Genomic DNA, 21,787 nt, shown 5'->3' with positions numbered 1-21,787 from the left:
GGTAATTTGTGGTAATTTATGAGAGAGGTGATCAAGTTGTTGACTCTGAAAGATGCTAAATAGTAATACACAATTCTGCAATTCAATTTTGCAAATGTGCCCCCCCCACCCCACCCTCTGTCTGCGTTCTTCAATATCTTGACAGATCTGGCCCATATTTGCTCCTCCATTTGTTGCTGTCAGGCCTCACGATTTATGTTGTCTGACATCACCAAACTGGCTCTCGTGACGAGATGTGCCCGTGTTCTCCTCCGCTCCATACGAACGCACACAAACTCGTGCCCAATTTCCTCTCATCTGAAGCGGCCTTCATTTTTGATTACCTGAAACCACAAACCCCCGAATAAGAAAGAACCACTCAACCTTGCTGAGATCTCCAAAACAGTTTTGCCTCACCTTGCACGCGACACTAAACCATGTCCAGAATATTCCTGACGAGAGAGCCCTCTGGGTATTTCTGCAAGTGTGTACACCTCTGTGTGCGTGTGTGTGTGCGTGCGTGCATGCATGAAGGAACCATGCAGTATGCTTTAACCATGTGTTCCTTCAATTGAGACCTTGGAATAGCTGAATGTTCCATTATTGACTTTTGTGTGTATGTGTGTGTGTGTGCGTGTGTGTGTGTGTGTGCGTGTGTGAGTGTGTGTTGTAAAGCTCACAAACGGACGGGGGTTGTCTAGCCACCTGGCAGCGGCTTGACAAGCCTTCAGTTCTCAGGTGTTCTCAGGTCAAACGGTGTCATCGTTGTACTAAAAGGCACCGTATCCCCCCCCCCCCCGAAAGAGGTAAATTCACATTCAGTGACAATATAGCTTTCAATCGGTCTGTTTTAATATTTTTTACCACATTAGGAGTTCTATTTAAGAATACACCTTTATTCATCTCACAATGGAGAAATTCCCATTTGTCAACATTATTGTATTTTGTATCGGGTTGGCAACGTAGCTCTTTCGATTTACAGGTTTAGCTTACTAAGTGCTTCATCGTTCGCAGCCCAAGCTCGTGCATGAATTTTTAAGCGTTTGTTTTTGTAGCCCAATTTTAGAGTCGAGCACCTCCAATGTGGTACCACATTGTGGCTTTGAATATATGAAAACGCTTTGCACTTCCTGTACAGCAGGCATGCATCAAAGAGCTGTAATCCGCCAATGAGCCAAAAGGAAGAAGACGACAACTCACCTTTCTTGATGGGTATTGGATTCCGTGCGACTTGGATTGGATTCTACCCTTGGCCACAACACGGAGTGAGCTCCGAGTTAAGGTCAGCCATTTCAAACTTTAAATTAAACCACGTTCCGGTTATCTTTTATGGATTAATAATTCCGTTTCAGGCCTAGAATAGATTTTTTTTCTGTTTTTAGGCAAAAAAAAAGATACATTTTAATTATATTAAGACGGTGACGATATCTGTTTCTATTTATGATTCATTTCCAAGTTACACAGTTGGCCCTGAGTACATCTTTTATATTCCATGTGGAATTACTTCCACAGTTGGGCCATAACATAAATCAGCTTTGATGTCAGGTGCATTTGTGAGAGAGACAAGAAGGCCATTAAGCCAAAATAAATACACCAATAAACAAATAAGTACGTTCCCATAATCATAACCTCTACATTGAGTATGAGCCAAAATTCCTGATTTATGAGATTGTAAATTTATTCGCACTAAATCTCCATAACTTGATGCCAGGAGTCTTGTCATGCCGTATTGTGATTTTTAGGATTTTCTTGACAACATTCTTCCAAAATCTGCTCATCATTTATCTTGTAAAGATTCTTCTTTTTGCTTCCCATGGCTGGCCTTTACTCACCGATTGTGCCCATTAGCCTTTCCCGGCATTGAGGGGTCCAATTTGGTTGCCCGAGTGTTGCATCACTACTTTTAGCAGACGATGCAGTACTGTTGGCATCAAGCCACAGTTTGCAACTTTCACCGGAGCACTTCACAGCCAAGTGTGAAGCAGTTGTGATAAGAATCGGCACCAAAAAAAAAAAATTTTTTTTGAGTGAGCATGGTACTCACTCAAAAAAAGATGGAGTGCCCTCTCCCGTCCGAGGAAGAGATCCTGCCTCAGGTGGAGGCGTCCACGTTTCTTGGAGTCTTGTTCGCAAGTGAGGGCAGAACGAAGCATGAGATTGACAGGCGGATTAATGCAGCGTCTGCAGTGATGCTGACTCTGTATCGGTCTGCGTAAGCGTTTAAAAAAAAAAAAGCTGAACTAAAAGTCAAAGCGCTCGTTTTACCAGTCGAACATCATTCCTACACAGACCGATAGTGACGATATGTGGGTCGTGACCGAATGAACAAGACCAAGTGACCGAAATGAGTTTTCTCCACGGGGTCTCCGGGCTCTCCCTTAGAGAGAGGGTGAGATTTTGTTGTTTACGATGATACTAGTGCAGCGTGTTATACCGGAGACAAATTCCTTGTGTGTTCTACATACTTGGCCAATAAAGATGATTCTGATTCTGAGAAGCTCGGTATCCGGGAATCAGATTACTTACAGTCAAGCAGCTACTCCTCCACATTGAGAGGAGCCGGATGAGGTGGCTCGGGTATCAGAATAGGATGCCCCCTGGATGCCTCCCTGGTGAGGTGTTCCAGGTGCGTTGCAGCAGGAGGAGGCCTCGGGATGCCCTGGAAGAGTTAGTTCTACGTGGCCGGGGATAGGGAAGTCAGGGCTTCCCCGCTAAAGCTGCTGCCTACGCCGCCTCACCTCGGATAAGTGGAAGAGAATGGATAGAGGAATGGATGAACACAGCCCGTTTCATCAAATATTTAAGAATCCCAGCAACAGTCTTTCTCGTGATTGCTGGTGGCCCGTAAATGGCACCCATTACTCTGCATACTCAAGTGACGTTGTCCGTTTTCGCCAACAGTCATCAATGAGAAAAGCGTGCACCACGTTGACAAAAAGAAGTAGAGAAAGATCAAGAAGAAGATGATTATTCTTCATATTTGTCATCTTTGTCACGTATACAGATCACGTAAAGGTTTTTTTTGGGCCATCACCGTGGAGCAGGGGGGCTAGACCAGCCCCCCCACCCCACCCCAGCAAGCAGTTGGCAATATCGGCGTCAGTGTCTTGCTGAAGTACACCACGGCCGCATGTCCGGGGATGTTGATGTTGGATGCTCTGTTGCTCCATCCTCTCCAGCTTTTTTTTTTTTTTTCCCTTGCCCACATTCCTCTGCCGGCCCGTGTCATGAACCAGCGTCCCTTCGGTGGGAGGTGCTGAAACTTGGCTATAGCTGCTAACTATAAATGAATTCAGTTTTTTTAACCATAAACATTTATATTACACATTGTGTTAAGGCATAAAATAATCAAATAAAATATGACTAACAAGTGAACCAGGAATTGTGGTCCACCATGAATAATGCATACGAAATGTGTGACTTTTAATTATTTACTGAATGAAAAAAAAAAGAATGTCGGCACGAACAACAGACATGCATAATGTGTGTTTGCTGCTGACAGCCCAAAGTAGAGCTAACCTCCAGCTGACCTCATGGGTGTGTTTTCTCTCTGCTGCAAGTTTTAAACAGCCACCAAATATGTGCGTGTGCGTGCATGTGTGTGTATGTATGTGTGTGGGTTTGGCAGACAGAAAAGTTTTGTAGGACATGATCAAGTTTTCTGCAGTGTATCCTATTCTTTAATTAAACATTCTCACTGTAGCTTCCCACAGAGTCGGCATAATTAGGGTTCGATAATGCATTGTTGGGTGAGTTTGGTGTGGAAGAACTTGACTGGAGCACACGCAGGCATGACCTCATATCCATCAAGCGCATTTGGAATGAACTAGAACGATTGTGAGCCAGGCCCTGTCATCCAACATCAGGAACCACACAAATTTTCATTTTGTGAACAGACAAGAATTTCTGATTTCTGCACAAACTAGTCATTTCTCAAAAAGTGGAAGCATTAGTTGGCACGTACTTCATGTTTCGGATTTTGATTTTGAACATGTGGTACGTCCATGGGCGGCACGGCGGTCGACTGGTTAGGACGCCGGCCTCACAGTGCAAAGGTGCAGGCTTCGATTCCGGATCCGGCCTTCCTGTGTGGAGTTTGCGTGTTCTCCCCATGCCCGTGTGGGTTTGCTCCAGGTACTGCGGTTTCCTCCCACGTTCCCCAAAACATGAATGCCAGGTTAATGGAGCACTCTAAACTGTCTTTAGGTGGATTTCTGAGCACAAATGGTTGCTCATCTATGTATGCCCTGCGATTGGCTGGCGACCAGTTCAGGTTGTCCCCCACCTACCGCCCGAAGACAGTTGGGATCGGCTCCAGCTTGCCCCTGACCCTTGTGAGGATAAGCGGATTAGAAAATGGATGGATGCATGGATGGTATGGCCACGTGTGCAAATGCTTTTGTTGGATTCACTCGTAGCTCTATTAGCGGTGTGAATCTTTTGTCGTTTCCACGCAGAGGAGTAATATCTATCATCAACGTGTGTATTCATGTTGTTATGCAAAATAATTCTTTCTAGACTAGGGGAGGGGGGAATGAATATGCAGGAGATTATTTTTGTAGTGTCAACCGTTGGCTTGAATGCCCTGATGTTGATCCACAATGCATACACCCTTGTCAGTCACACACGAGTCGAACTGATACGGGTGTTTGCTGACAATCAAACGGCTGCCTAATACCCGCACTATCAGTGTTGTGTGACAATCAGGAGAATGATGAGGACTGGAAAAGAAAGAAATGCTGTGGGAACGTGGCTTATGTGAATAGTTGCTGTTGCCGGTGATTAGCTGGTGTACAAGAGGGAGGAGGCACCTGGTAGGGGTGTGGAATTTACAGAAGAGTAAGAAAGCAGCGTGCTGAAAATGTAATTCATTTTGTGAAATCATCAGTAGGAATGAAATGTGATGAATAGCGTGTTAATACTGTCATTTTTGGCTGATTTTTGGAGTGAGGACAGATGGATGACGGCGAAAGCCCATGGCTGTAGCGTGACTCAGGGTGTATGAATCCGTGCATGTGTGTATGTGTGTGTGTGTGTGTGTGTGTGACCCGTCCTTGAACTGTAGCCATCTGCCAGCACGTTGGCCTATCCTTAAACTACTTTTTATGGTATCTATGTATTTAGAAACCATCTTTGTGCGTGCTTGTGTTTATAGTGGCAACAGTATCTCAAAACATTTAATATGTTGCCAGGAAACGTAAAGTAGCATATCATTTTCTTTCACTATGAACCTCCAGTCTTTGTCTGTCTCTGCTTATATTTTGCTGTGCATCTGGCTAGCTTGATAGCCCAAAAGCTACATTTTGGAAAGGAGCAAGCGATATGATTTATATCCGACAGTTGTCCTGCTCCAGGGGTCTGAAATCTGTTTCTGCTGGGACTTTCCCAATGAGAATGCAGTTCAAGCGCTTGCAAATGCCCCAACATTCTTTGTGATGACAATTGTTGGCTACGGGAGTGTGCCCTTAACGGCCCTCTGGATGATAATTTTTAATTTGCAAATCCTTTCCAACCTATATTAAATGTAATACACTACAGAGAGATGATATTGAATGTTCACACTGATTACCTTATTTGTTGTTTTCCATTATTCACACTTTTTGGAGATGATGTCTGTAACTTGTTCCAAAAACTGAATGGACAGCATCACATTTACAACACTTCCTTTTGACAGTGCTCAATAAGTGTTTCAGAACGGAGGAGAGTATTCGTTGAAGCTTTGTAGGTGGAATTCGTTTGTATTCCCGCTTGATGTACAACTTCAGTTACTCAACAGTCGTGGGTCTCTGTTGTAGTATTTTGCACTTTATATTACGTCACACATTTTCAATTGGAGACAAGTCTGGACTGCTGGCAGACTCACACTCTTTTAGTATCACCCACCCTCTTGTAAGGATCCACATGCATGGAAGCGGGAAACTTAAGGCAGGGATACAGAGTCTACTGAACAAGTCAATTTTTAAATAAAAACATGACCAGGAAACAAAACACACCATGAGAAGTAACCAAACAATGTGACAGCTACAAAGACCGAAAGACATGAGGAAACTGAATACAAGCCAATTGACGACACAACGAGGAACACCTTGACAAGTCACGAGCGGCCGAGGGAGCTGATTGGATGACACAGGGCAGCAGGTTGACAAGCGCAGGTGGAAACAAAAGGCCTAATGAGAAAGACGGGACATACAAAAAGAAGTCCTAACAAGTAACTATCTATCTAAACAAACAAATGACACGTATGATGCTTCAAAACCTGTATGCACCTTTCATCATTAATAGTGCCATCACAGATGTGCTTCTTATCAGGGCCCTAAATGGTTATTGAATGCGGATGTTCCCATTCCTCTTCAGCCCGGAGGACATAACGTCCATAATTTCCAAAAACATTGAGGCTCTGAAGTAAACAGACCACAGCACACTTTTCCAGTTTGTGTCGCTCGATCTCAGATGACAGAGAAGTTGGCGGCATTTCCGGGTATTGTTGATATATGGCTTTCCCTTTTTGCATGGTCGTTTTAACTTGGAACAACAAACTGTATTAATTGAAATCTTCCAAACACATGTGGCAAAATTATTCTGGTCAGATGAATACAATGTTGTAGTTATGTCCAAATCTAACCACGATTTAGGGCTGTTTTTCTTCAGCTGGAACTGGGGTTATAGTCAAGCTGGAGGGAATTATGAACAGTTCCAAATACCAGTCAGTGTGAGCACATAAGCTTCAGGCTTCTAATAGAAAGAACAAAATAAATAAAATAACAAATGACAAAAAGACTGCTAAGACAGCTGAACTTTATTTGGGGTTCATCTGAAGCAATTGAAATGGTGGCAGTTGTGTTTATGTGATTGGTGAACGCCATATTCCCATTTATGAGGCTGTACACGCTTATGCAATCACATCTCGATTCCTTAGTTTTCCTACCCTCACCCCAAAAAAAAAACATGTTTTAAAAATTGTGGTTTACAGATTATATATATATAATATATTCATTCATTCATTCATCTTCCTAACCGCTTGATCCTCACTAGGGTCGCGGGGGGTGCTGGAGCCTATCCCAGCTGTCTCCGGGCAGTAGGCGGGGGACACCCTGAATCAGTTGCCAGCCAATCGCAGGGCACACAGAGACGAACAACCATTCGCACTCACACTCACACCTAGGGACAATTTCGAGTGTTCAATCAGCCTGCCATGCATATTTTTGGAATGTGGGAGGAAACCGGAGCACCCGGAGAAAACCCACGCAGGCCCGGGGAGAACATGTAAACTCCACACAGGGAGGTCGGAGCTGGAATCGAACCCGGTACCTCTGCACTGTGAAGCCCACGTGCTAACCACTGGACTACCGGGCCGCCCTATATATATATATATATATATATATATATATATACACACATACATACACACAACACACACTGGCATGTAAACAGTGGTGTTTAGACTTTTTCTATCCCCTGTGCATACATGCTTTGACACAACATATTGAGAAGAAAGCCAGATTTGCTGGTTTGCTGTTGTTGTCGAGTCTTAAAGCATTACACACTGAACTCTGTTAGGACTTGTCTGTTTCTGTGGGTATTAATGAGTATTACTAAGGGCGCATTGTCCTGCCTTATGTGTGTGCGTGTGTGTGTGTGCGTGTGTGTGTGTGTTGCTTCACCCTCAAGAACCCTGTCATGTCACAGTGACCAGAAAGCAATTATCATTGCTGCTGTGAGGAGGGCCTTGTTGGCTCCCCTATCCCTGCAGGGAAGGTGAACAAGCCGCAATGAAAGAAACGAACGAGTTTAAAAAAAAAAACAAAAAAAAAACAAAGCTGTAGTGAGAGGAAAGAGGGAAATAATTGCAGAGACGTGGTGAAATTAGGGACCACAGGGAGGAAAGTAACAAGGGATGGTGAGGGAAAACATTGGAAAAGAGAATGTCAGTCTGACATTGAGGACTCTAAAAAGCCAATGTGCCCTTACCACATGGAAGGACGCTCACAATAGACACACACACACACACACACACACACTGGCTCGACAAACAAATACTTACTCACAGTGCAAGGCTCACTACTGACTGATGTCTTCAGTCAGAAAACGTCTTTGACTGAAACGACCATGTTTGGATGTATTTGTCCAAGTCCAAAGCCCCCAATCGCTTCTGAGCAAATTAATCTTTGGTATGACAGAGAGTAAAACATTATCGCCGCCCATTGGCACGGTCCCTCACAAGCTGCTCTTCCGATCTGATGTACTGACCTCGTGAGGTAACAAACATGACTGGAAGCCAACTGCTTTGCTGTGCCTGCAGCTCCATTGACAACAAGATCTCTCAGATCTGAGTGAGAACCAACAGGATGTCTTAGCAATGTGACCGGACTGGGAACTGAATGTTCTGGTCCGGCCGGCTGATCGCACACTGTGTATACAAAGACAAGTTTTGTTTTTTTTTTTCCGTTATGTTGGCAGGTTTTAAGTTTCTCCCAAAAGTGTTTTTTGAATGACGGGAGGGTTTGTGACCATTTTTCTAAACGTCCAAAAGGAGTTCCACATCCTCCTCCTGAGAGATGACGGATGCCGATTACAAATGAAACACAATTTCATGGAATCTCAAAAAAGTTTGTGTGTCAACATTTACCGGACTGTTTTTCAGGCTGCTGCTAACAGACAATGACATTGCTCCTTTTCCTGTGGAAATGATTATACACACTGATAGTAAATGTACTTTCAATTCCTCCCTTCAGAAATATGCTTGATATGAACACTGATCTTTAAAGATATGACATTAATGGGGACAGCTGTGACCATAAATACTTCTTCACCTCATTCTCTCGCGCTGAATAAATAAGGGCCTTAGAAATGATCCATGATGCCTTTTTTTTCCAGTCAATGCAAATGTTGATCTTTGGCTATGCTTTTCACTTGAAGACAGAGGCCTGTATGCAAATATGTCTGTTTAGAGCTGAACATTTTGGCGTGACAGACTTCCTCACTATTCTGACTTGGAACTTGAGTGCTTTTCGCTTGCGTGATATGCACTGCTGCCTGAAGCTGCAGTAAGTCCAGTGTAGGCTGACAAGTCGTTGGCCACATACAAGGCCTAAATGTTGCCGCTAAGCATTTTTTTTCTTCCCAGATCTGCTTTTAAATACATGTATTCAGTGGCCTGGAAACCAGTTATGTAAAATAGTGTCAGGCGAAAAAAAAAACATACTTACCTTTAGTACCGAAGATTAGCTTTTAAGAGTGAGCCCTGTACAAACATGACATGAATTCACCCGACATCATATATCGATCAAACAGGGAGTTGCATTATTTCTGTCCGCAAATTGGGACGTCAGCCCGCAGGAGGAAACAGTAGCAACACAGAAGCTACACACCAACAAAACCTTTCTGACTGAGGTGTTGTGTTTCATGGGTTTTCCTCACACCCCCCATGGTCCCTGGATGCCCCGCTCCTTCTTCTAGCAGCCTCTCTCTCTTTCAGCAATCTTTCGCCTCTTCCACCCTGCTGGTTTTCGTCACTGTTTTCCCCACCTTTTGTTTGGTTTTCTTTTATGTTCCCATCTGAAACCTTAGTCTCTCTATTGTACGCCTCCTTCCACGCTTCATGTTTGACTTCGGCTGCCGGTCTATTGCAAATGGTTTCTTTTGGTGTCGGCTTTCCCTTTGCGCAAGTGTGAAGCACCAATGCAACTGAAAAGTCTGCTTGCCGTACCTGTCGGTCTCTTTTTTTTTTTTCCAAGGTCCTCTGTCTCGCTGCAAATCATGAGCCTAACAGCCTCTAGTGACAAGTTTGGTTCTTAGCCAGTGTACCTTATATACTGTATATATGTGTGTGTGTGTGCGTGCTGAGAGACGAGTTAGAGCATTCTGGCGTGGAGTTTCACAAGATGAGAGGATACAAGGAGCAACTAAGCAGCTGATGTAAGAATGAACAGAATGTGGCAAAGCACTCACTTTCTCATTCATGCACATGAAAAAACATGCACGCTTACCCAGTAGGTGGATTACGGTATGTGGAATGCGCCAGGTGAAAAGCAGGTCATCCCTCTGCGTATGCTTCCTCAGTCAATCAAATGTTTTGTACTTGCCCTGCCCGAACCAGGAAGTACAGATATTCCCAGTACTGCTGAGATGCACCACCATGAAGCCGACACACCGAGATCTATAGTTGAGGGGTTAAAGCTTGAAAAAGCCGGATCAAAAGGGTGAACTAAATTCGACATAATATTAATTGAATTTCTTTATTTAAAAAGCAGTGTTTTGCATTTTTTGGCACATTTTTCAGACTTTAAGAGTACATTATTCTGTCGTATCGAAATTTGCTTGACTTGGCGCTTCTGCGGGCTTCCGTATCGTCTCCCCCTTCCTCCCAATGCTGTGCAACTTCAAGTAACTTTGCCACCTGGCGTTGAACATCCTGTCATTACAAGTCCAAATTAAATGAATGCAGTCATTGACATCGAACCTTAAATGTGTACCAACCTTCGGCGGGCCGGATTAAAAAGACCAAGGGGCCGGATTTGGCCCGCGGGCCGTAGTTTGCCCACACCTGTTCTAATCTCAGCTCGTGTTCACTTATTAACGGGTGAACAATCCAACATTTCATGAATTTTGCTTCACGCTGCCTGAGATAGGTGATCATGTCATTAGCGTGTGAGAGTCCAAAATGCATTCCCATTCTACACTACTGCTACCGCAGTAGCGAATATATTGTGATAGTGATACTTCCCTCTCCCTGCTAAAGCTGTTGCCCCCGCGACCCGGCCCCGGATAAGCGGTAGATGATGGATCGATGGATGGATGGAGTGATACTTCCCTGACAGTGTCAATACAACCTCAGCATTAGGATCTTTGTAAAGAAAGACACTGCTCAGCCATTTGTGAAAGTGGTCAGAATGTTGTGTTTTGTGTCAGTGTAAGAAAGCGGTGATGTGCGGAACCATAATATGTTTTTGCATTTTCGGCACTGACAATCTGGAATAAGACCCTGTTTCTGTATCATAAAGGGATGGGGATTTCGATTTAGAATGTTTATTTTTAATCCGATCATCTATTTGTATGGAAAAACAAATTGACAGATTCATCAATTATTCAAATAATCATTGGTGAGCAGCTCTAATTAATTTTCAAAATGTGCAGCTCATCCGTGTGATAGGTAGAGGCTTGTTTTATAATTCATATTCATTGAAATGTCACTCACTTCAAAAGTGCACTCACAGACACTGGCAAAGAGCCACAATGGGAGATATTCACTCACACAAACATCCTCCTACGTTTTGGGGGAGTAAATGTAAAATGTTACCTCTATCTGTTTATCACAGCATTAAAGGACTACTTGACCTGACTGACTACAGATGAAGCACTCATTTGGTCACTAATGTTTCCTCCCTCTCCCACTTTAAGTTCACCATCACCTCCTTCTTCTCTCCTACAATTTGTGGATCATAAGAAAAGCTTTCTGTATTTATTAAGCTAGGGAGAGGATATCATGCAGAATTTGCGGGAGAGTTTTCGGCGTATCGTATTGACAGAATGTGAGTGCTTTTCACAGTGTGTGTCTTGGATGAGAACAGATTGGACGGAGTACACTTGTTTCAGTGCACTTGTTACTCTTTCAAATTGAATACAAATGCAACGCACAGTCAATGGAACTTGATGTGTTTGCGTGTCTCTGTGTGGAATGTGCACGCATATACTGTACATCCAAGAGAGAGATCAGGGTCTCAGACGGAGGGGAATTTTGCAGTCGCACGTGACCCACCCAGACATATGGACATATGCTCTCGGGAGAATCAGCCTTAAGACCATGTTACATCTTGTGGTCTCTGTCGAGGAGGATAAGGAGGAGTGGATTCACTCGAGTCTGAGACTTAATAGCATGATAAGGAGTCCGTGTATGTATGAGTGTGAGGACACGGCTAGCGGGTCAGACTTAGCAGCTCGGCAACCTAATCTCTACATAACGACACTGTATATCATATTGAATTTGTGGATTTCTTGACTCTCCCAGACCCAATATGGATTACAGTTTAACAGTACATTGAACAATTGCACTGGTCTCTGAGATGGGCATTCCGACGCTGGAATGGAACGTTCCATCCCGGACGGAAGCCCATTTTTGGGACGGAGAACGAGAATAACCAAAGACGGAAGTTTAAACGTCCCTAAACGGGTTAAGTATATGTTGTCGGCAGGCAAAATAACAAGGCCAGAGTGTAGCCAAACACTGTATTTTCTTAACAGGTCATTAACAGCACGAACACAAAACTAGTTCGTACGACTCACTTTATTACCATTGCAGAACGCCTCTCCTTCCTTCTCATTTTAACAATATTTTTACAGAAACAGCACACCATTGTGGACAGTCAGAGAACACAACGTAGTACCTAGGACAGCCATTTCACTAACGATCAATCCCGCCGGTTAAGAAAATGGCTCAGTTGTATGTCTCTCAGTGCCCGCCCAGCAAGATGCTTATGCCTCCCCATTTGAATCTGTGTTGTGGAATACTAACGTCGAGTTACTTATAACGCAAACATTAAAAATATAGAGAAACAGTGATGTCATTTTGATGGATTGCCGGTCTTATCCCGTAAGAGCCAATCACGCCGTTACTGAAAATAAGCTTTGGGTAGTTCAATATTTGCATGGTTGACATTTTTTCCAAGTGTCGCATTGTGTAATGTGGCACGACATGGCATGTGTTTTGTATTTTATGATTGACGGGTTTCTCTCGTTAAGTAACATCAGCTTTGTATTGAGTGCCTCCAAGAGGAGGAACATAGAGTAAAACCTCGAATACTTGGGCGATCGTTCTAATATTTTCAGAGGTTGACGTCAACGTCAATTTTAGTGATGATCCATCGCAGTTCTGATGCATGAGGCGACGTTTAGATTCCTACATTACTGAAAATATTGATGCTGTTGTATAATTACAGGGTCTTTTCATTTCAGAAGTTCTATTGATTTTTGAAAGAAATCAAGCTGGATATGGCAGCATTCAACGTGCCTGGACTGAACACGCTTGTTTGTGCTGTAATGTCATATTTTGCCGATCCGATCAATTATATCATTGATCACTTGGGAAATTATTGCAGCTCATGGCCCAATTTACATGAAATGCAAAGTGTCCGCCAATCCGATCCATCCAATCACATCTGCGTAATGTCTGATTATAATTCATACATCCACCAATTCAAAGCGGAGTGTTGGGAGAGCATCTGGCCCAAAAATGTATTGATCGGTTCGTACTTGGCCTATACGCCACCACTACATGAAACACCGCAGATCCAACCTCCTTGATCTGGCCCACGTGTGGCAGCCAAATCATGCGAAGTCTCGATTGAAGTCCAGATGGGATGACTGGACTGAGTTGATCAGCTCACCCTGTTTTCACTGTCCAATTGACAGTGATTGGTTGCCTGTTTACCAGCCGTCTGTGTAGGAGTGCGTGCGGATATCGACGCGGAGAAGCCACACAATTCATCAGAACGATCCCACCGATTCCAAAACCTTTGAGTCCGTGTCAAGATCCCAAAATGAAAGGGGCCAGATTGCTTCTGTGTAGGATGTGTTGCCACGGCAACTGCCCACCCTTTGACTCCCACCCCCATCAAACATCAGTTTTCCCCACCTGTTGTGTTTTTGTGGCGCCAGCCCATTGCCTTGGAAACACATGCACACATATTTGAGGTGCAGTCTAAGGACAGCGAGCAGCAGCTGTGGAATCTCTCTGATCCTGCATGCAATCTGATCAGCGTGCCAGCGAGTCACTCAAGGGCAATTTGTTTTGTCGTGACCACATATACCGTGCTTACTCTTCCTTCGCTCTCCGTGACTCTCTCACTACCACGATCATCATTTCCTTAATTTGTTTTGCTGATGACACCTGAATCTTCGATTTGTAGCATGCTTGCAGTGTGTGCTTGGCCCTTTTTTGAAAATTTATATAATATTTGTTCTACTTCTCCCTTTAACTCATTCAGTACCAGCCAATTCTGGACCAAGTCTGAAAAGACGTCTAAAAACGTCTTTGGGAGTGACTGAGTTAATAATTTTGCTGCTGTAAATTGGGAATTTCTCCATTGTGAGACAAATAAAGTTTTCTTATCTTATTTTATTCATTCATTCATCTTCCGAGCCGCTTGATCCTCACTAGGGTCGCGGGGGGTGGTGGAGCCTATCCCAGCTGTCTTCGGGCAGTAGGCGGGGGACACCCTGAATCGGTTGCCAGCCAATGGCAGGGCACACAGAAACGAACAACCATTCGCAATCACACTCACACCTCGGGACAATTTAGAGTGTTCAATCAGCCTGCCATGCATGTTTTTTTTTTGGAATGTGGGAGGAAACCGGAGCACCCGGAGAAAACCCACGAGAACATGCAAACTCCACACAGGGAGGCCGGAGCTGGAATCGAACCCGGTACCTCTGCACTGTGAAGCCAACGTGCTAACCACTGGACTACCGGGCCGCCATCTTATTTTATCTCATGCATAATTTGCTGATCATTTTTTTCCCCGCAGCTCATGCTACACACCACGAAGCACAAAGCACCTTTTAGATGGCGGTAAATCTTACTAATAAAGGCAATTGGTTTTCCAGGCATTAGTTGACACAGATGAGTTTCTAAGGCCTGAGCGACATTTTTTTTTTTGTGTCTGTGAGCTTCTGGGAGCCGTATATATTTTCTGTAGCCAATCCTCCGGAGACTATGAGCTTATTGTTTCATCAGAAGATGAAGAAAGACATCGATCATTCAACACAGGTCAACACCAGATTGAACTGATGGATTAGAGGGGCTGGAGGGATGGATGCTCATAAGCAAGACGAGAGATGAAAGAGGAGATGATGAATGAGTAAAGGTCAAGAGAGCAAGAGCGACGGCTGGAAGTGATTGATGTGTTACAAGTTGTTTTCATAACAACAATGCACATCTATCTGCTTCATGCTTGGCCAAGAGCGCCCTTGCGTGCCTTTAAATGTATAGTTTGTAATATTGGCTGTTGACTGGTGCAAGCTTTTTGTGTGGTCTCTCTTTTTCTTTTCAGATGCACTGCATGATTGAAGCAAAATGACATTTGCAACCGACCATTCCTCCGTAACAGGTAACTTCCTTACACAAAGGCCCAGAGCAAAGATCGTTGACTGAGGCAGACACTCCAGCATGTCACCCTTCCCACCCAAAAACATGTTTTTGTGGAACCATCCATCCATTTTCTGATCCGCTTTATCCCACAAGGGTCGCGGGGCGTTTTGGAGCCTATCCCAGCTGTCTTCGGGCAGTAGGCGGGGGGACACCCTGAACCGGTTGCCAGCCAATCGCTGCGCACACACAGAGACGAATAACCATCCCACGCTCACACTCACACTTTGGGACAAGTGTCTGTTAGCTTCACATTTTGTTGGTTAACAAATGCTTACTGCCGGTTGAACCCAAACCTTATCCGCTTGTCAACAACAGTCCGTCCACCTTGTGTGTGTGTCACTTTTATGAGAAATTCCTCAACTGGATCTAATTACATACCGTAGCTATTTTCTTCATCGTCTCTGATTACAGCGGAGAAGACAGTGTGAAGATGAATGTTTGATTCCTGTGTGCGTTTATCATCTACAACAGCTGATTAACTGATTTTACAGCCAGCTGGCAGTTCCAGGTATGTTCCCTTCTGTAAGCTATAATTTGAGTGATGCGTGCGCTCGTGCTGCCATCGCGCATGCTTGATTTATTCCGGCCCCCCCTGAGCTAAATTTGGCACCACCATCAACTTTCCTCACTGGGATTGTCAGATTCATTTTTTTGGGAGAAAATCTATTTTGTGTAAGTCACGCTGTTTACGACACAAGATGACTCGCACGCTTGTGCACTCGATAATATAAGCAAAGATGGATAGTTATGAGCCGCATTTACTATGTCACATTTTTATTTGGAACTATTGAGGGGATAAATCGTTCGCATCAGAGTACTTTTTAATTGAGCTACATTTTTTCGTTGATTATTGCTCGTAGGACCTGCTTGTTTTAGTTTGGCAGAGAGACTTGTGTCACTTCAGACTGTTCCGCCAATCCGACGTAAGCAGTGGCAAGCTTTGAGTCCAAACCGGTCAAACGGAGCCAGGCAGTCACACAAATCCTCTGCAGCAAGTTTTCGAAGGGACTCATTAACGTGAAACATAGCTTTCAGACTTTGGAAAAGAACAGCCACATCATGCGCTGTTGCTTGTGTCTGTGTGCAAATGTGCGTAATTCAGCGTACAAGAACTGTGCGCTTTCACTTGAGTTCAAGAAAGTTCATTTAAGGCTATTTCGAATGGCTGAATTTGCCTTTATAAAAAATGTTTTGTTGTTTTTTGTAATGATTTTTTTTTTAAATGATGGATTTCGCTCAGCACAGAATCAAAAGGCTATTTCCCCAGTCTGGTATTTCATGACTCTGAAGAAGTAGTTTGAAGACAACACGGCCTCATAGAATTTCAAGTAACGCAAAGCAGACTAATTGAATCTTCCCTTTTTAATGATCTCTGGGGACGTTTATTTTTTGTCTTTGCCAAAACCGAAAGAGACAAGCGAGAGGGGCCCAGATGTAGCTTGTCATTTATCAAACGCAAACCACCTTGATTTTGAAAGCCAAAGAGAATTTGTTGTCATTGGAACAAATGTGGGTATTGTGTTTCTCGGTTGAAGTCACTGCCACGGCACGTCCTCTCTGCTGAAGATGAGACCATGGAACAGGAAACTCATGCTTGTTTTCGTTTCTTGCTTAGGCAACCGAGTGTTTTCCCTTTTGCTCAATCAAAAAACATAAGAAGCTGTGACATACCGAGTGGTCACATGTGTATAATTTGCAGTGTACCCATTCGAGATCATATAGCTGTGTCAACTGAACATGTACAATGTTTGACTAATCTAAATAAACAGTAGCTGTGACATGACAGGTGGGAAAATATTTTGAAAAGAAAAGAGCGAGAGCGAGAGACAGAGACAGATGCAACTGGCATCGAGATGTGACACGAGGAACAAAGCAAGGAAGAGGAAGACTGATAGCTAGTGCCAGGCAGCTGTGAGCGTATCTCCGGGATTGCCAATTGTCAAAGAGGATTACACGGAACTCAAACTATCGTTGTAATTTATAGAATGGAAAGAAGTGATGTGTTTTAGCTCATTCGGCAGCGGAAAATGAACAAATCGCTGCACGTCTGAGGAAGATGGACGGTGAAAACAGGCTGCGTGTTTGTGACCTCAGACATGCGAGCGCTCTCACTGCGTATCCTCATTGCGTGTGGCTGCAAGGTCATAGGGTGAGGGAGCCAGCTACACACACACACACACACACGCAACAAACACATTAACTGATCATGTCGCCCGAGAGGGGATTAGGGCGGGGGGGCGATGTTGTTAGAGGGTGAAGTCTCCCTTTTCCACATATTGTCATGGCACGCAGTGTTTGAGTTCAAACCGATTTCCAATTTACTTTCTCAAAGAGCGAGGCGGCAGCCGCACATAAAAGAAAAACGTAGGCCCACACTTGCACGCAGCACGTTCACTTTGCATTTTCACCACTAAGAGGATCTTCAAATCGCTCATGTAAATTGCTTTGCCTGGAACTCATCCATCATAGATGTTTATTTTCAAAAACAGAAGAACTATTGTCATGTTCAGAATGTTTGCTTGAACTTTTTGCTCATCCCAGTAGGGGAGGAAGGAGTGAGTCCAAGTTAAGTTTGATATATCCCACTTTGTGATGTAGTTCTAGGCGTGCTCGGAGACGTTCTGGCTCAAGTGATGATCAATGACCCTTGCAAAATTCGGAACATCGTTCGCCTGCCAATCAGGGTCCGGAAGGAGACATGTCTCCTCCACGGGCCAAGTCAGAAATAAATATACAGTGCAAGTTGTCATAAAGTAAAAGAATTGTAAAATGTGAGAAAAAAATGGTACCAAATGTATGTGTTGATTTTATTGCTGCTTTCAATGCAACTCTGCCATTGTCATACTGGGGTGCATAATACTTGCAGTGTATGTCTTTTAGTGGCCTTCTTTTACCACCTCTTACGTTGAAGGGCATTCCTTCTTTTAGATCCCCGTGAATTAGAGGTCCAGAGAAAAGCTGATCTGTCACGTTTTGGTTTTGCGGTCTGGCCAGCAGGTGGCAGGAGCGGACTTTCTGGCACACCTGCTGCCAATCTGTAATCGTCAGACTCAGTATTTAAGGACTCCACCGTCCTACACCTGTTGTGGGAGTATTGTATATGGCATTGCTAGCTTCACTGTTCGTTGACTTAGTGGCTTTTGACCTCGTCGTGATTTCCCGTATAGTTCTCGGTACCCAGTTTTAAGTAAGTACTGTTTTGTTTTGATGATCTGGCTTTTTGTGCTTGTACAAGTGTTACATTGTTTTTCGTTCATAGTTTGCAGGCATTACTTTTCTTCCTTGCTTTTTTGTGCAAGCACTTTTGGTTATTCGTTTGGATTTACCTCCTGGTCCTTATTGTGGACCAGCGCTTTATGTTCTCGACTCATTTTCGGTGCGTTTGAGACATTCAATTGTCTTCTTTCCTTCGGAGACCTTGTTACTGTCTACGTTTTTTGGATCCACCCCAAACTCGGTTTATCCGGGTCTTAACATGATCAGGTACAATGGTGCCTCTACTTACGAACGTCTCTTCATACAAAAATTTCAATTTACGAAACGCCTCAATAGGAAAATGTTGAATCTTGTTACAGAAGAAATTTCAAGCTCGAAAAGGTAAAAATACAGTGTGGGCTGCAAATCGGAACTCCGAGTTTCCTGAACGCAACATACTTAGAGCTGCTCTTCCATTGGCTACTACCCAGCATCATCCTGGCATCCCATTGGCTTAAGAGGGACCTCTTACCGCATGTGTCTATTTGTGGAGATAGATGGATACACAGATAAACCTGTGTCTATGCCGCGTCCTCATCCTTCGCCATGAGGGGTTCCGATCGTTTTACGTAAATGTGAATAACCCAGAAAAAGTTCACCGGTCCGGCGATCGCTCACATTGATGATGTTTGCCTTGGACATTTTCAAAGGATTGTTAAAAGCCGACAAAAACAACCATCCTTGGATCAGTTGTTTACAAAACGCCAGGCAAAAAAAAAAACAGTTCTTAGAGAGAACATGCATGAAAGAGGGCAAAAACAATAAAAAGTTAAGTGACCATCAGTTTTTACATTAGGCGCAACTCTCATATATTTCGCAGTAATTAAATTGTAATATAGATTTGTTACATATTTTGATGCATTTTTACGCTTCACAAAACATTTATGTCTGAATTATTTTGGGGGGGAGGGGAGCTTGGAACGAATTAGGGCATTTACATGGAAAACGCGTCTCTACTTCCAAAATTTTCTAGTTCAGAAATTTCTTGCAGAACCAATTCATTTCGTAAGTAGATGCACCGCTGTGTATATTTGGCGTCTCTTCTGTCGCGTGTCGACTGACTTATTTCTCTTGATCTCTTTTTTTTCTTCATTTCCTTTCAACTAATAAGAGACTTGTCATTTCCTAGCAAATCATCCGCTTCCTCTTGCTTCACCGCGCCTCTTCATCTCCTTCCTCGCACACAGATGGGGGTGGACGGGTGTTGTTGGGGTTAAAGTCAGATGAGATCTACTCTTGGATCACTGAAGGAGATCACGGCCTCTACGAAGTGCCAGTGAGAAGAGAGTCCGCCGTGAGGCGTGCGCAACAGATGGAAGCACTTCTTAGTTGGCGTAGAGTCATGTTTCTCACACTCCACTGTGCACAGATGCGTGCACGTCAATAAGCGGACAGCGCCATGCCGGTATGCAAGGAGACACACATCGACCCGCATGTGTGCACCCGCACAGAGCCTCTCATCTCCCCTGCAGGCGTTGCAGGGATGTGGGGTGTTGTTCACATGGTATCTGCTGCTATTCTTTTTCTAAGCCACTGGAAGCCTGGTGTGTTCAATTAAACTGATTTATTTCTGCACTCAGCAGTCCGTGATCCCCTGCCCCCCCTCTCTGGTGTCCTATACCGAGCGATATATGAGAATACGCTGGGTGGCACAAAGCCTTTGGAGCAATCCACTATAGTTGAGCTAATTTAATGCTGTACAGTAAGTACTAGGGCGGCCCGGTAGTCCAGTGGTTAGCATGTCGGCTTCTTGGTGCAGAGGTACTGGGTTCGATTCCAGCTCTGGCCTCCCTGTGTGGAGTTTGCATGTTCTCCCCGGGCCTGCGTGGGTTTTTTGCGGGTGCTCCGGTTTCCTCCAACATTCCAAAGACATGCGTGGCAGGCTGATTGAACACTCTAAATTGTCCCTAGGTGTGAGTGTGAGTGCGGATGGTTGTTTGTTTCTGTGTGCCTTGCGATTGGCTGGCAACCGATTCAGGGTGTCCCCTGCCTACTGCCCGAAGACAGCTGGGATAGGCTCCAGCACCCCCCGCGACCCTAGTGAGGATCAAGCGGCTCGGAAGATGAATGAATGAATGAATGAATACAGTAAGTACTATTCACCAAATGCTAGATGAGAGAAACAATATTGTGGCTTTGAGCGCAAAAACATCTGCCTAATCAAAATACCCGTATAAACACACTATTATTTGAAGGGCCTATATTAGATTTGAATTGCTCCAAAACACAAACCCACATAATGGCCATTCATTTGCTAATGTCAGGTGACGATCGGGTGCCCCCAATCCAAGACTACACTCGTTTTTTATGAGTTGACCTATATACACACCTACTACTAAGTCTCGCTGTGCAAATAGTTTTGGGTCACTGTAAAAAATGTACTTTGGATTCGTAAGAACATCATGTCTCTGAGTGTGTTTGTCAGGTTTAAAACGGCAAGCACAAAAGAATCAAGAGGCGTGGTTGTCATTTCAACAATGGTGTGATATTACTCAGGAGCTGCTGTTGGAACGGCAACACAAAGAGGCTCAAATGAACCCCAAGTGGAGCGCTGCTAAGGGGTGAGTGATAAGTCTAAGGTATGAACTGGAGAGGGTCCGGCAGGAAGCTCACTCTCGTCTTTCCTCCGCTACTCATACATTCTCTCCCCTGTTTTACAGCCTCACAGCAAAGAGTCAATGGTGTGAATATCAAAAGCACATTCCCCACATCCCAGTACTCAAACCTGCTCTCTCGGTTCTCCAGCTTGCTCCCCACAATCCAAAAACGTTGAGGCTCACTGAAGAGACTATGGTTGGGAATACCGTCTTGCCCAATTCTGTCATTGTCAGATGATTAGACCGTGTACCAAGTCGATGGACCTAAAGTCAACTGCCGTTAGATTGAACTTCTCCATATCCATGCACATTATATGTAGTGTAGCAAAGTCTTTGTCATTTCATGTCTTTCACGCTCAGCCTGGAGTACTTTACTGAAGCACCATTTAAGATAACTTTCACCAGATTTTTCTTCCCGTATGATTTACAAAACCACAACCACAGATTAGTGACAGATGGAAATAGCTTGTTTCGATTTCAAATAGTTCCAATGCTTTCTTGTCTGGGAGGACTAGAAAAGGAGCATAAGTAGACGCTTACATTCTTTTGTGGCTATAAAAACGCTATAATCCTCTACAGCCACGTAAAATTAACAATTGATGAAACTTAACTAGTTTGAATTTTCACCACAAAGTAAACATGCTGCTAATGTACAATTTGAACCAGGTGTGGAAACTTGGTTTGCAAGTTTATAGCTTATCTTTTTTTTTATTTTTTTAATTTATGTATTTTTTGTTTTTTATTAACACAGTTCATAATACACACTGGCAATGCACGCTGTACAAATATGCAAAACTAAATTTGTATTCATGCA

The 21,787-nt window shown here is 43.9% G+C and overlaps 3 long non-coding RNA genes across 5 annotated transcripts in view; 1 reads left to right on the top strand and 2 right to left on the bottom strand.

Moving 5' to 3' along the window:
- Positions 1-21,787, top strand: part of LOC127608865 (uncharacterized) — a 55,726-nt gene that overhangs the window by 31,075 nt on the left and 2,864 nt on the right. The window contains exons 6-12 of the long non-coding RNA XR_007964400.1: positions 1,118-1,261; positions 15,024-15,080; positions 15,533-15,629; positions 19,564-19,670; positions 19,746-19,880; positions 19,957-20,078; positions 20,802-21,196. This is a non-coding gene — a long non-coding RNA (uncharacterized LOC127608865). The remainder of the gene's footprint in view (positions 1-1,117; positions 1,262-15,023; positions 15,081-15,532; positions 15,630-19,563; positions 19,671-19,745; positions 19,881-19,956; positions 20,079-20,801; positions 21,197-21,787) is intronic.
- LOC127608864 (uncharacterized) lies at positions 5,912-8,630 on the bottom strand. Of its 3 annotated transcripts, none has more exons than XR_007964398.1 (4): positions 8,227-8,630; positions 7,641-8,142; positions 6,602-6,711; positions 5,912-6,146 (listed from the first exon to the last, which is right to left on the bottom strand). It is a non-coding gene; the product is annotated as an uncharacterized LOC127608864 (long non-coding RNA). The 3 variants fall into 3 exon arrangements; XR_007964399.1 differs by having other exon boundaries at positions 6,602-6,650; XR_007964397.1 differs by lacking the exons at positions 5,912-6,146; positions 6,602-6,711 and having other exon boundaries at positions 7,377-8,142.
- On the bottom strand, positions 16,311-19,230 carry LOC127608868 (uncharacterized). The gene is made up of 2 exons (XR_007964404.1): positions 18,597-19,230; positions 16,311-18,079 (listed from the first exon to the last, which is right to left on the bottom strand). It is a non-coding gene; the product is annotated as an uncharacterized LOC127608868 (long non-coding RNA).

The sequence above is a fragment of the Hippocampus zosterae genome, chromosome 10 (assembly GCF_025434085.1).
Source record: "Hippocampus zosterae strain Florida chromosome 10, ASM2543408v3, whole genome shotgun sequence".
NCBI lineage: Eukaryota > Metazoa > Chordata > Actinopteri > Syngnathiformes > Syngnathidae > Hippocampus > Hippocampus zosterae.
Note: the sequence above shows the minus strand (reverse complement) of the source record. Positions and strands in the feature narration are given on the sequence as shown.